At 38.0% G+C, this 14,445-nt stretch overlaps 1 protein-coding gene across 4 annotated transcripts in view; it reads right to left on the bottom strand.

The window, feature by feature from the left end:
* The window catches only part of LOC111604336 (cyclic nucleotide-gated cation channel beta-1), an 81,008-nt gene extending 67,064 nt beyond the window's left edge, over window positions 1-13,944 (bottom strand). For all 4 annotated transcript variants that reach the window (XM_023322431.2, XM_030225163.1, XM_030225164.1 and 1 more), the window contains exon 1: window positions 13,660-13,944. The gene's annotated coding sequence lies outside the window, so the exon portion shown is untranslated. The remainder of the gene's footprint in view (window positions 1-13,659) is intronic.
* Between the last annotated feature and the right edge of the window lie 501 nt (window positions 13,945-14,445).

The following is a 14,445-nucleotide window of genomic DNA, read 5'->3' as shown; positions in this document are numbered from 1 at the left end:
ATACTCAGAGGCGCAAATCTCATTTCCCTTGTGGCGCCATGCAGCCAGCAGCCAGCAGCCGGCAAAACCAAAAAAAAAAAAAAAGACGGGAAGGAAACCCAGCACAGAAAGTAAAGCATACTCGCGTATAAACCATATATACTTATATATACCTTTTTTTTTTGATTTTTATATATCTTCTTCTTCCTTCTTTTTCCTCTTTTAATACCCTGTTGCCGTAAAAGTGCGCATTGCGGGGCATCATAAAGTTAAAGAGCCCATAAACAATATATGCTCTTGATTCTGTGCTAACAGCCCCAAAAGTTCTGTTTTTTTTCTTTCTTATAATTCTCATTTGCTCAACATAATAAAGGGAGGTAAGATCTTAGCATGTTTGTGTTTCTTGTTTTTTATATCATATGGAAGTCGTATTGACTTTCAAATTATTAATTATAAACCGTATGCCATATTGTTAATGTAACTGGTTTTATGTTTACAGTTATTGTATGCGAAACATGAAGCGCTAATGTTGCTTTTTTTATTAACAATCGAACCTTGAGTGAGAAAATGAATTTAATTTCTGATACAAGTATTTAAATATGTTTAAATATTTACAGGGTATCTAATAGTTCGCCTCTAGTTGACCCTTCCTGTACACACCTTTCGCCACTAAATGCAAATGTTTTTATATATATGCTGCTAAGTACTAAGACCACAAAGTGCTACAAACCAGAAGATTATGCAAATAACATTTGAAACTAGAGCAATTTGAAGGGTATCTTTGCTACAACTACTGACCTAGTAACGAGCCAGAGGTACTTGTTCAGATCTCGCATAAGTAGCTAATTAGAAATACTCAGATAATATAAATATAGTTTATCCTTAAGTAACCATAAGTTAAGCTAATATATCTTTAAATTGACAATTATACAGGGTATCTATAGTCAAAACCATGGCTTGTATAGGCATGCTAATATTTAATTCAATTTCAAGTACAAAAACAATTTTTAGTACAGCCATAAGCAAGACTTTTTTTCTACAGGGTATCTAAGCACAAAATTACAAATTTACAATTACAAATTTAGGTTCAAGTAGAACTCGATGAACTAAAAAATGCGAGCTTTCAATGAGGTTGACAGCGAATCTTGAGCTCTACAGTTTTCATTCAGTAAGTGAGTAGTCAAGTAATACAGAAACAAAATGAATAAATTTACAGGGTATCTATGAGAAAAAACAATAGCTAAAAGCAAACTAACCCAATTAATAGGATATCTCTTAGTCGCAGCATATCTATTTTTGTTGTTTTTGGCATTTTTTCGTTGGTGTTAACCCAATTTAATGGTCGCTGCTGCTGCCGCTGCCGCCTCTGCTTACGTCACATTTTCGCACCTCGCAAGCTGTTTTCTGTGTCACACACACTGGCAGCTAGAAAGCATAACAAAACAGTGCCACAGTAAAATACGCCAGGGACAGCATAAAGAGCAACAAAAAAAAATATTGTATATAAAGGCAAAATATGAAAATGGTAACAAAATTACATACATCAAAGGTGTTTTTTATGAATATGCGAGTGGACAACTGCCGCACGTTGTTGTTGTTGTTGTTGTTGTTGTTGTTGTTGTTGTTACTGTTGCTGCCCAATGGGCCATGTAATTTTTTGGCAAGCAGCCTCATAACAGAGGCGAACGACCCTTTTCGGATCTGACCCCGCATATAAAAATGTTTTGGCAGAGTTTTTTTGTTTTGGCTCCCGGCTCGCCCGGTCTGAGGGCTTATGAAATATGCGCACATTTTGTATATGCGATTGCTCTTCCGTGTTGCCTTCAATTTCCAGCACCCAATCTCTAGCGCCCCGACAGCTGCAGCCTCTTGACTGTTTCACGCACCACCAAGCCAAGCAGCGTTTGCATGTGGCGCACACATTTTATGATGAATATGCGGGCCGCCGTTGGTCAAATAAACTCGGCCAAAATATGCGGGCAGCAGGTTGCGTAGTTTAAAGCGACACACACACACGCACACACGGGCACACTCACATGCCTGCACGCAGATTGACATCATTAGTCGGGGGTCAGTTGTTATGGGGTAGGCGCGTCGCTGGCACTAAATCATGTCCATACACAAAATGTATGAAAAGAGTGCAACACACACGCAAACACACTTGAGTACACACACACACACACTCATTCAGTAAATGAATGGCACACGTGGGAAAAAGTTTACAGCCTCACAAAAAAGTGTAGAAAAAAGTTTTGATTTATGTAAATAGCTTTAAAAAAACAACCAGAAACAAAAAGAAAAGTGTTTTATACAAACAGGCAAACGTAGTTCAGCTTTAACTTTTATATATATATGGGCCGATAACTGCTGAATTGATGTTGTTAATGCCACAGCAGCGTCTGGTCGAATTCTTTTGCATTTCCCTCACTCAATCTTTTGTCCTTAGTCCGCCTTCCGTTGGCATTGTTTGCATTCGGTTATTGATAGCACTTCAATCAGCAGAAATAATAAATAAATGAGCCTAACGTCATGGCTCAATGGCAGAGACACTCAACTGCCAGCCCTGCACACTCACACACACACATACACTTTTCACATTTTTCTTTGACAATTCACTTTTGTACTGCATGAAATAACTTTGGACAGTCTTCGACTATGCAGCAACAGCAGCAGCAGCAGTCCCTGTATCTGTGTGCTTAAGTATTATGATATTTGTACGAGTGTGTGCTGCTTGGGTAGAGAATGCTTCAGCTGGTAGCATTGTAGAAGCAAGTATATTTGTACATGTATCTAGCATTCAATGCCTAAAAGGTAATGGAATATATTTGCAATATTAAGTATACGACAAGACGACACTGAAGTTTTTGTTAGCAAATACGATTTATTTTTCAGCACACGCTTGCATATATATATAGTAATACTGATACATAAAGTAAAGATTTCCAGGTAATAAGTGAAAAATGAAAGCTTTTGTATGAAAAGTATGTCAAATCCGTCACTTCAGCAAAATATGCTCACTATATGTCTATTTACCAACACTGAACGTTCTGTTGAGCACGCGGCACACTGAAATATAGTCTATTTATAAAGGAGTTCCTTGTTGAATTATTAATGCAATTATTTAAGCAAGTATTAAATATTTCAGAACATACAAATATTTTATTATCATGACTTTTGACAAGCTAAAAACTTCTTATGAATATTCATAAAAGGAATATTCCATCTACCTTCAATTTCATCCACGTATATACACCTGTCTTTACCTCTATCAACAGCGACTATGACACAAGATTTAGAGAGGTCTTGTTGTCAGCGTATTTAAAGTACATTGAATGCCTTCACAATGTTGCTCCACTTGTACTCTGCTGGCATCATCTTCGTTTGTTGCTGCATGTTGTGCGTGACGCATACGCAACGTGTGCCATATTTTTACATGTCCGCCGGGCAACAGCAGCAGCAGCAGCAGCAACTTGGCCACTGCAGCTGACAGGAAGTCAGAGTGCCGATGACTATGCCCCCGTTCCAGCGGCGAGCCGAGGGCTGCTTGGCTCACCCCATTGGGTTATCAAGCATATATCAGTGGGTTTATATAGCGCAGCACGCAGCAGGCGCCACACAGCTGCCAAGTCGTCATACTCAGAATGAAGCCCAGCCCCTCTACTGCTCCTCTCACTTACACACGCTCCCTTTCTCTGCAGCGCTTACAAAGGGCATATATAAACAGTTGGGTTTTTCCCTTCTTTTTGTTGTCCGGACATAAACATTTGCCTTGTCGATTGTTGTTCACATTGTCGCTGTTGTTCTTGTTGCTGTTGTTGTTGTCACAGATGCGGGCTTACAAGTTTCTTATTGCATTGCACTGCACACACACATACATACACACACTCACACTTGAATACACAGCACGCAAATTAACATTTTGCACACACGCACGCACGCTTGTTGGTGAAATTGCATTAACATTACGCATACGCCCCTTTGGCCCAGCTCTTTGCAGCTGCTGTCATTAAGTAATCTGCTTCAGTTGCTGCTGCTGCTGCGGTTGCTGCCACCTGTGAAATGCATTAATCAACATCTCGTGCAATTTACTCGCTGCATAAAAATAACTATAGTTGATATTGCGCATATATATATATATATATATATATATATATATATATATAAGCGCATAGCCGTATACATTTAAAATTTAAATAAATATATTATTTATTAATGCAATTTTCGCATATTTATGCACTTGAGCTACGCTTTAGTCATGGCTTTAACACTTTTGCATATCATTTTAATAACAACGCTCGCAGCTGCCAAAAAAATATCCGACATTTTTATTGCTACCCGTGTCTGCATATATATATATATATATATATATTTAAATGTGTGTATGTGCGCCGCGTGTTCTTTTAAATATGAATTTGTAGACATGTGTATTGACTTAGCCTGCACAACTTGCGGGCCCCAAGCTGCCTGGCTTTTTAGAAAATGTTTATGACACTTTGCCGTTTGGCATTTTCATGCAAATATATGAATTACAAAACGCATTTCAACTGACAGCCGAGCCGAAAAAGCACAGGGTGGGGCGTGGCAAGGTAGACTGACAGCTATAAGAGGGGGACGAGGAGACGAGGGGGCAGGTCAAGTTCGTTTTTGGCTGCCAATCACAGCTGTATCAGAGCATAGCCATCTAGTTCTGCATGCTATATATAAAAGTATATATATGTATGCATGTGTGTGTGTGTATTTGAGTGTTTATATAGGTATATAAGTGTATGTGTGCTTGGCCACATTAGGTGGCGCCTTTTATGCGCTGCGTCGCATTGCACATAAAACATTTTTATTGCTCATTTAGATATTTATGCGCTGTTTTATTATAATGAAAATTGTGCGTATGCGTGCGGTTTTTATTGTGATTGCGCTGGACCGCCACCAAAACAGAGCCAGCTGTGTGCAGGAGCAGGAAACTGCTATACAGACAGAGAAGGAGAGCGAGAGGGAGAGACAGTGATAGAGTGAGCGATTCTTATACTACTTGTCTGTCATTCGTTTGCTGCTTATCTGCATCTGAAGCGTGACCAACTTTTAAGCGCACGTGTTTTGATTGCTTTCGCTGTCAAAGTTCAATTTTACGCAGCTTTACGCTTTTGCTTTTGCATTTTATGGCACAACAAAATACACACCAAACACACACACGCTAACACACTCGCGCAAAGCCGAATGGGCCATTTGAAATTTGGAATGTGGCGCGTTAAGTGCCCGCAAAAGTAGGCAACGTTTTTTACGATGTCATTTTGCGGCTGTTTAATTATAATCGCCATCGAGAGAGCGATCGTTACACGCACACAGATGAAGATACAGATACAGATACAGATATATGTGTGTTTGATATATAAATAAAGTTATACATTAGCCAAAAAATTGGTTCAGAAATGCAATTGGGCTAATGCAAATTCGAATGCAAATGCAAATGAAAATGGAAATGGAAATGCAAATGCAAATGCAGCTGTAGCTGAATAGTATACTGAGCTCATTTTGTATGCACAGCAAATTAGCAACAATTCATCAGCAGCTGTTTAGATGTGCGTGTGTGTTCTCTGTTTGCATACAATTCAATTATGAGCTTTGGTTTTATGCTTAGCTAAAATGCATTTAATGCACTAATTATTAAACAAACATCAAAATCGCAGGTTCAATATGCCAACAGCAACAGCTACAATAATAATAACAAACGCAACAGCAACAGCATCAATAGCAGCACTAACAACAAGCCGAACCGCAACAATAACAATTACAAAGCAATTAAAAACATATTTATATATTGTCTCTGCCATTAAAAAGCTCGCACACATAAGCATAAAGTGCTATGCAAACATGTTAAACGATAATGCAAGTAAATATATATTTATATATTAAATATACGCGCGTGTGTGCATATATATTAATATAAATTTATTTTATGCAGCAAGTACACATGTTGTATCTCAGCTTTTGCCCATGTGGCTTATAAATGCGCTGGCAAACATTATGCGGCTTCAACAGCGTCTGCCATTGATTGACGGCAAATTGGCAATAACTCACACAAACACACGTACACACACACAAACACGCGCACAGCCACATGCAGTGAGCTGCCCTGCCACACACTCAGGCAAATTACACACAAGTAATTTTGCGTTAAATTACATTTTTACACGTTGCCGGATTCACATAATTTACATGAAGTTCATCAGCGGTATATTAAACTAGTTCATTTGCAGCAGCTCCGTGAGCTACTTATCTCTCAAGTAAATCGCATCACAAGTCTCTCATATTTTACAATTAAATATTTCATTCGATTCAGTTAGAATTTAGATATGCTTAAGAACTTTGGCAGTTAAATTGACTCAGTTTTGAAACTAGTTCAATTGAGCTTAGAGAATTAATTGATTTTTAGTAGTTTATCAATGGGATTACGCAGCTAGCTCATTAGCATAGTAAGAAAATAGAGTTCAAGCTGCTTTACATGAAAACCGTTTTACGAACAAGGAACTAGTTCATTTTGAAATAGCAAACTATTTTAATTAGGAACTGTTGCTTTCGCACTATGAAACACGCTCAATTAAGTTGGACGCCGTTTTAAGTTAATTTAGATCTAGGACAATAGAACTAGTTCATATACAAATATCATGCAATATGAACTGTTGTTGCATTTTCCATAGAATTATGAAACTTGTTCATTAAAAAGTTAGAAAACTTATATTAAGCTGATTTTAATTTTATGCTTTAGATAGCTTTAGGAATATGGAACTAGTTCATCTGGAAATTAGGTTTCGCAAATTGAGCTAGCTGTCAGGGAATTCAAGTTCCTTGAACCAGTTAACTTACATACAAGTTAATCAAAGGCTTATCAATCATTTTTCGACTTATTCATTTAAGAAACATTTGGCTTAATTTAAGTAGAACTTAATTCTTGTAAACATTTGCATAGCAAAATGGTTAGGGCTGTGTGCTAATTGAGTCTTGTGCACCTGAATTCATTTTCAATATATGCCACCTCAGAGTCTATCGCAATTACAGCAACAGCAGAATCGCATCAGAAACTGTCAGAGTAGCTGCATCAGCATTAGCATCAGCAGCTGCATCAGCACCAACATCTTAATCAAACGGAATGCTTTGGCATTTAATTGCGTTGCTTTGCAAGTGTCTCTTTGGCAATGTTGCAACATTTTACACCTGTTACATGTTGCACATAGCTCAGGCTCCGGCAATGCCGCAATTTGCCTGCGTCATCAACTGACTCTGTGTGTGTGTGTGTGTGCTTAAGTGTGTCGCTGCGCGCCTATTAAATGCCAATTGCAGCTACGCACATACAGAGCTTGCAAAGATAATGGGCTGGCATAGAGGAGGAGGCGAGTGCAGGGGTGCATATGGCAACAGCAATTGAGGGCTATGCAAATTTCTCGCATGCCAACGCGTGGCGATTGTCTCCCTCTCACACTCACTCTCTCCCTCTTTCCCTTTCTTCCTCTCTCTCTCTATATCTGCTATCTTCTGTCTGTCTGCTGCTGCTCTATTAGACGGATTCAGTTCAGTTGGCTCGGCCAGTTGACATGGTCGGCTCACTACTAATGCGGCCACTGGGCAGCTGCCCCAATGCTCCAGCTCACTCACTCAGTCCCTCGCTTTCTTTCTCTTCCGCTCTCAGTTGCTCACGCTCTGTTGTTGTTCGTGTTGTAGCTGTGTTGATTTTGCCCTTTGGCTGACACAGAACGCTGTTGACTTTGCATATTAAAACAAAATGAATGCAGAGAAACAACAAAAGCAGCAGCAGCAGCAGCAGCAACAGCAACTACTACGACTACAAGTCCAAACGACCTTTGCTCAAGTGTTGCCAGGCTTTACTGTACTTGTATGGCTACTTTTTAATTTCTAATTTCAACACAACACCCAGTGCGCCCCCGTCCAGCGCCTGCTGCTCTACATTGCTGCTGCTCGTTACTCGACTTGGGCCCAGTTGCCTTTAGCTTAACTTTAATTAATTATATACGCTTTGTTTGGCAAATTAAAAACTGTTGACTTTGGCAAAAATTGCGGCACAGTCAAAGGGTAGAACGTGGCAACAACGTGACAATGTCGCAATGTGCCAGCAACGTGGCACAAATATGCCAAAAAAAAAAAGTAAAAAACGAAACGTGGCAAGCATTCGTCTTTGCTTTTATTTGCGCACAAATTTTGATGCTTTCAATTAGCGGCACAGCAAACAGTTCAGCAGTAAAACGTACAGTAAACGCTCGCTAATGACGTGAGACACTGCAACTGTGACTTTTATTGGAACAGAACAGGGCAATTCAGATTGTGAATGGATTCAGGCATTGAAAGAGCAGGACGTGCAATACTTTTAACTTGTTATTAGTAAAAAAAAACATCAATAAATTGTTTAAAAACTTTTCTATTTATATTTAAGAGTTAAATTATTTTTAAGCTATTTTATTTCTAACTCAATTTTATTATTAATTTGTTTATAAAAAGAATTGTTTTTCTGCTTTTTAAAAACTTTTCGTGGAAACACAAAAAGTTTCTTTTTAAACTAATTTTTGGCATTTCGTTGCTAACTCAAAACTTAATATAATTTTGTATAAAATACAATTAAGTGTTATATAAGAGTATTATATACAAATGACAAACAAAAAACTTCTACTCAAGGCAAAGCTTCCGCTTTTAGAAAGTTTTCAAATGTAAATAGCGAAAGTTAAAGAACGTTCAAACTAACTCTCAATTGAAAGAACTTTGATATTTATATATATATATACAGATATATATACGAGTTCTGTTCAAAATTGATTTATTTATCCTTTTATGCGCTTTAAAGTAATCCTCATTTGATATTCGCATCTCGCAGCACTTCAATTAATCATATTTTGTAATCTTGTGCAGTTCTTGCTAACTTTTCAATTCAGCTTTCGTAGTTCTCTTCAGGAAGAAAAAACAGGTCTTGGCATCATTATTTCTTGTTTTTGGCCAAATATTTGACACAGCTTCTTTGCTACATTCGTTGGAATAGTCAAAAAATCTCTTCAGAAATCGAATATCTGTAGTCCGCGTAAGTTCAATGTTTGCTGTACTTTTCGAACAGACCTGGTCTATCTACTAAACATATTTTATGTCTATATACATTCTATATATATATATATATCTATAATTGACAGCTATGACATGCAGATGTTCAAGGGCTGGGCTGGGCTGGCTGTCAATCTTAAAGGTTCTTTTTTGCATTCCCTTTGTAAACAGCTTAATGGAAAAACTGCCAAAAATGGTGAGAATGTGGCAAGTCTGTCAAAGACTGCGTGAATTAACGGGAAAAGCGGAAGGCAGGAAGGAAGAACGAAGAAGGAAGAAGAGCATCGATAGAATGGTGTTATAGTTGTTGCCATTGATTGACACGCAATGCGAACACGTTGCCCAAATGTGGGCAAATGCTGCAGGACAGTGCACCAATGGGCGACAGACAGACGCACGGTTGCCACGCTGTCTGCCAGTGACATGCTAATTGGAGCACGTAGCGCGGACAGTGGGGACAGCCCAAAGCCCAGCGCAAGGTACGTACGTAAAATGAAGAAATGCACTTAATTGGACCAAACGAAGTGCGTTAGTTTCTGCTGGCTGTCAGTCGTGAATGCCATACGATTAATTAGTGAAAATCTGACAGAAAGAAACGGGTCGAGAGAAGGATGGGGATACTAAGCTATGCGCGATTTGTTTGCCATTAGGAATGCATAGATGCACGCTCCAATCATATGCTATTACAAATGCAATTAAATTCTAAACTACATTTCACATTCAATTCGAATTCGATTTGGATTAGAGCAAAAACAAAAGGAAAAAAGAAACAAAAATTGGTATTCGACTATTTTAGCGTAAAGTTAAATGAAAATTGATCAGATAGAGTTATTTGATAGAAGAACTCGATGATGCATTCATTGCTATGCAGCGGAATATAAAAGTTGACTTAGAGTAAAATTTTTACAATGAATGCTACACCAAACATAAGCGCTTTAGTCGAAAGTATCCGACTGTGATATACCTCGAACTGAGCTTCTATTTGTAATTTGTAATGATTATATATATATATAATTATATAATGCGACAATGTTGATGAGGTTAATGATGATTTATCAAATGATATGCATAATGATGATAATGACGAAGATGATCATGATCACGTACTTAATGACCACAATAACTAGGCTTGGTTATTATCATTTTCAATATAATGATTATTATATTATATATTATATATTTTATATATTTTATTATTATATATTTTATTACAACAATCATCAGAATTATACTGTTATATATCTTTATTTAATTTCATTTAATTTATATGTATTTCACTTTAACTTCAAGTTTAACTTTGTCCTACAAATGTTCTTTGCATTTTTCCAAGAAGTTGGTCATTTGTAGCTCATCAAAAATTAACTAAGGCATCCTTTTTTTCGTCTACTCCTTTAAGTTTTGTGACGTTTTTCTGGGAAGTTTTACGTAATGTAAGGACGCTTAACCCCAACAGCTAACATTTGACACATTAAGAAGGCTGCCTTTGGGCACAGTCAGAGCAAATTAACATTTCTGTTGTCATTCTCTGACTGTCTAAGCCGCTTACGTGATATGCATAAGTTGCGCCAGTGGCAGACTGAAGCAGCGCCACAGACTATCCTTGCTGACTGCCTGCCAGCCTTTTGGCTCCACCTAATTAGCGTCGGAACTGAGAAAAGTTCTTAAGCTGCAGTTAAAAGGCATAAAACTCATGCGCGCCGTTTGGCGATATGTTAAATTCATAATTTCAATTTGAAATTGTTATTATAGCCAGTTTTGTCTTAGTTGGTCTAGCAATCTCCCCACGCCCCTAGCACACGCCTCATTATTATTGACAGTTGCCGCCGTCAGAGATTTCTGTTGTTGATGTTGCTGTTGCTGTTGCTGCTGCTGCTGCTGCTGTTATGGCTCTCATTTTAGTCTCATAAATATGCAAATTAATCATTTGCGGAAATTTGCATACTTAATAAGTTGCTTTAATTAAATGTTCACGCACGCATGCCGCACAATCTTTCCCCCAGGAATCCTTTTGCCCGCGAATCCTTTTCGGCCCAAATGCCACTTTAAAGCGCCAACTTGTTAATTGCGCGAAATCCCCGCCCCAAACCCTAAGCCCCAAAAAGAGGCAAAGGAAATAAATAAAAAATAAAAAAAAAACAAATGTAAAAATATGTTAATAAATAAATAAAGAGAAACACGAGAGAGAGAAAAACTCTATTTCTATGGGAAATATCTACTCAAATTTGTAGCTAGCTGGATTGGCCAACTGTTTGCCTCATATTTAGGGACACAGTCACGTACCAAATAGCCGCAGAGCCCCAAAAACAAAACAAAATAAAAATAAACAATATGAATAAAGACAAGTAAGTCGGCATCAGTTGAGAGCAATGCTTTAAGAGATACCCAGCATCAGTGCTACGCTTTCTCTCAATCAAAGAAACTAAGGCTCGAACTTTCTTTAGAGATCAAAGAGCTGAATCAATCTATCTCTCTCTACCTATTTAGCTTCATCTGTGCGGCAAACTCTAGCTCATAACAGCACAGATGAGAGGATATATTTCTACCTAAACAAGCAGCTATAACTACTCAAGGGATCAGCTGATAATTTATAGTTGTGTTCATATATGTTGATATATTTATGTTTATATATTTATAGTTGTGTTCACGAAAATATTAGTGCTGCAATACATAAAGCAGCACTACTATTTTTATGAACACATATGCTTATCTATCTGGTTTGATAGTTAATACTATACATTATATCATACATACATACATACATACACATTATATACTTACAGTCACATCAACCTTTGTTCGCTGTCTGCACCTACTCAACATCATGCACAACTTCACAATTTACAGGGTATATTAACAGTTCTTATCTGCATACTGCTAGCAACTTTTATTATTTTCGGTTCTCTTCTTCTTATTTTTTATGTGTACAACATTTTTTTCAAAATGAACAGCAGCCGAAAAAAGCAAAATAAGAATCTACAAAGTATATATCTTTTATGTATATATAATATAATATATAATATAATATATATATATATGCAAACGGCGAGGCGCAGCCGACATAAATTAACATTTTTATGCGCCGCTGCAATGGACGAAGAGGACGCCAAGCAAGCAGCAAGAGCAGTGAAGCTGGAGCAATAGAATCACAGTCAAAGCATAAGCTTGAAAATGGGCGCTTCTCTAAGGCCCCGCATTATTTACGATGGGGCTGACACTGCCAAAACTGGGCGTGAAGATGAGTCGGGTATGTGTGTTTGTTTTTATGTGTGTGTGTGTGTGGCTGTCTGCTGCTGCGTAACCATTCACATTTCTTCATTACATTTCATTTTATTTCAGTTCACAGCATTGCGAGAGCCACGTTTATTTATTTGCCATTCGGCAGCGCCTTTGCCCTTTGCCTGGCTGGCAAATAATTTTAATTGGTTTTGCCCCGCCCTCACCCTCGCCCACGCCCACGATTCGATTGAAGGAAATGATGTCGAAGTGATTTCAACTGCAATACGCGACTATATATATCTATACACACATATTTATATGTACATCTCTTGTCATGTTTGTGGATCTTATTATAAAAGTTGTAGTTCTTCAGTTCAACAGATGTGTGAGTGTGTGTGTGTGTGTGCACGTTCTTGGCAGCCTCAATTGCAAAATCAATTTGTTTCATAATTTCCATAAGTGCGTTTGTGTGTTTACACATTGCATGGCTTTTGACTAGTTCATTTGCACACAGATAATAAGCTTGAGCAGAAAAATATCCATTTATAGATATATCTTTATATATATGCATATATATCTGTATGCTTGCAAGCCATCTAGTTTGTTGGCATTTGAATGCATTGAACTGCTCTAAAACAATGTTATTTTTCCATCTGAGCAAATTGTAAGTTAGTTGGAAAATTGCACAGCGATGCTTGGCTGGACTGTTTATGCTCAATTTGGTAAGAATGTATCTTAGAAATATTGTTAAAAATATTCAGAGCTCAAAGCTTTTTGTGGTTGTATTGATCAAGTTACAAGAGTCTTCAAATTTTTATAAATCAAGTTCAATCTAAAGATATTTTAATTAAAATAAGAATCGGCATTTAGCAGCAAAAAAAAGACAATCATTGCAAGACATAGCTTGAAAACAAAATGTATATATAAATAATAGATTTATTTCTGTTTTATTATTTCCATAGATAAATGAAAGCTTAAAATCCGTATTCAACAACTATATCATGTACTTATGTCATATTAGCTCGCATCCCTTATCTGCGACAGGGTATCTAAACTGCGGCATCTCAAACTCTTCATTAAGTCATCATTTCATTGCTTTACCACAGCTAATAGAAAATAGAAAAACAAAACAATAAGCCAGCTTTTCAGATCAGACAGTCCTCGCTCAGCGTTAAAATGATAACGGAAAATAACAGAATTAAAACACCTTGTGCGCCATCTGTTATAGAGTATTTAAGCTGCGGCACTTCAAACTCTTCATGAACTCTTCATTCCATGCAAATACTTGCAAAATTAATCGCCTTACAAGTTCTTGAACCATATTTACCAGTTACATAGCTCAAAGTAAAAGAGAAAGAGAAAGAGTTCGCTTACTTGCATGCAGCTCAATTCCAATAGGTTTCCAATTGCTTTGCAGTTTACGCTTTATCAACTGATCCTTTGTTTTCGTTTGTTTTTGTTTTTTTTTCTATTTGCTTTTATGCTGTACTTATCAGCGACGCTCCGTTTCACTTTCAGCTTGATGCCGTCGTTGTTGTTGCTTAACACGCCATTGTTTAGTATGCGGCGTCCATCATTTAGGATTCAGCGACACATATACAATAACAATAACAAGACACACTCACACACATACGCGCGACAAAGCTTCTGCTGCTGTTGTTGTTGTTACTATTGCTGTTGCTGCTTGGCACATTTTGCAGAAAGAGAGCGCGAGAATTCATTAGGCATGCGGGAATTTTAATTTCACTTGCTCACACACGCGCACATATGTGGCGACATATTTCTCAAACATTTTCGCTGCGTACGACGACGGCGACGGCGAAGGCGAATCGGCGACGTCAGTTTTTTATGCTGCGACGGCTGCTGCGGCCGACTTCTCCTGCTACTGTTGGCGTTGTTTTAGTGTTGTTTTTGCTTAGACGCTTTGCTATTTGCATGCTGCTGCTGGCTGACCTTGGTGTCAAGTGTTAAAAACTATGCCACACATTCGCACACACGCACGTTGAGACAATAGAGCGAGCCAACGACCGCAACAACAACAACAGAACGCGACGTTGACAGCTGTCAAAATTGTTCGAAGCGAACGCCTCATTCACAGACGCACAACGCAAACCGCGACAACCTGCGGCGGCCGGTTCGGCGAAAATGCCACCAGAAACA

The sequence above is a fragment of the Drosophila hydei genome, unplaced genomic scaffold (genome assembly GCF_003285905.1).
Source record: "Drosophila hydei strain 15085-1641.00,03,60 unplaced genomic scaffold, DhydRS2 tig00008122-arrow-pilon, whole genome shotgun sequence".
NCBI lineage: Eukaryota > Metazoa > Arthropoda > Insecta > Diptera > Drosophilidae > Drosophila > Drosophila hydei.
This window is presented reverse-complemented; position numbering and strand designations above follow the sequence as displayed.